We start from the raw sequence: 1,306 nt of genomic DNA, 5'->3' as shown, positions 1-1,306 counted from the left end.
AACTTTGAAGCTGTATACGATATTGGAATCAATATCGAGGATGAACTAATGAAGTCGGCTGGTAGCAACAATAACAATAGCACTTGGAAAAACAAGAAGAACGACTCTCTTTCTTCTTCGTCTTCTAAGCCCAATAATGCTACTTATAATATCAATATCAATGATGTGCTGGCCCTTAATTCTCCTCCCCAAAGATTCCAAAGGCAAAGGAGGTTTTACACGCCTTTGGGAATGACTTATAATGCTGCTTATAACCGTTTGCATGGTCAAGGACTGATTATGCCAATCGGACCATTTCCAGAACCTCGGCCAGAGAATAGGACCGTTAGCTATGACCCCAATGCTTATTGCAAGTTTCATCAGGGCAAGGGTCATAACACTGATAAGTGTTGGAGGGTGAAGGACGCAATCCAAGACCTGATCGATGCTAATCAACTTCCTGTCCCTCCAGGGGGCAAGAAGCCTAACATTCAAACAGGTCCTCTTTCTGATACTTTGGCTATCATGGGAGATGAAGTCTCCTTTGATCCGTCAATACTTATTCAACCTGTGAATGAACCTCTGCCGGAAGTTGTATTTATCTCAAGTACTGAAGAAGTGAATGGAATTTGGGATAGTGATGATGAAGACGTCTATCTCAAGGATATAGATTGTTCATCTCTTGGCACAAGTGAAGATGTTTAGGGGACTTTGAGGTCAAGGTTCTCACCAGAAGTGGACGGTTGCAACAACCTAATCCACCTCCACCTCCACCACAATCACATCCGATAGCTGATCCCATCGACCCTGTGAATAGCGATGTGGTCAAACAACTGCAAAACACCAAGCTGGAGATGAATGTATGGAAGATTTTGGCCACTTCCCACGAGCATCGAAAGGCTGGGATGAATGCTCTGGTGAAGATAGGAGTTGATGATGACATGACTCCTCAAGGACTGGTCAACTTTCTCACTACTGAATTTCCAAGTACTAGCAATCTGATTTTGTTTTCTGATAAGGATCTGCCCCCGGAAGGGGACCAACATAATAAGGCCTTACACCTCACTGTGGTGTGTAGGCAGATGAATGTTCCTATGAGCCTAGTTGATAATGGCTCTGCAATCAATGTGTGCCCACTCCGTACTGCAAAGAAGTTGGGCATAAAGAATGAAGAACTGACTCCCTCCACTCAAGGTATTCGCGCTTATGATAATATTTGCCGTCAAGCCGTGGGTACGATCATACTTAATATAACTACTCGGGTCATTGAACGTCGCACCAAATTTCAGGTGGTGGACATTAAGTCCTCTTTCAATCTGTTGTTAGG

The sequence above is a fragment of the Chenopodium album genome, chromosome 7, assembly GCF_948465745.1.
Source record: "Chenopodium album chromosome 7, dcCheAlbu1.1, whole genome shotgun sequence".
NCBI lineage: Eukaryota > Viridiplantae > Streptophyta > Magnoliopsida > Caryophyllales > Amaranthaceae > Chenopodium > Chenopodium album.
This window is presented reverse-complemented; position numbering follows the sequence as displayed.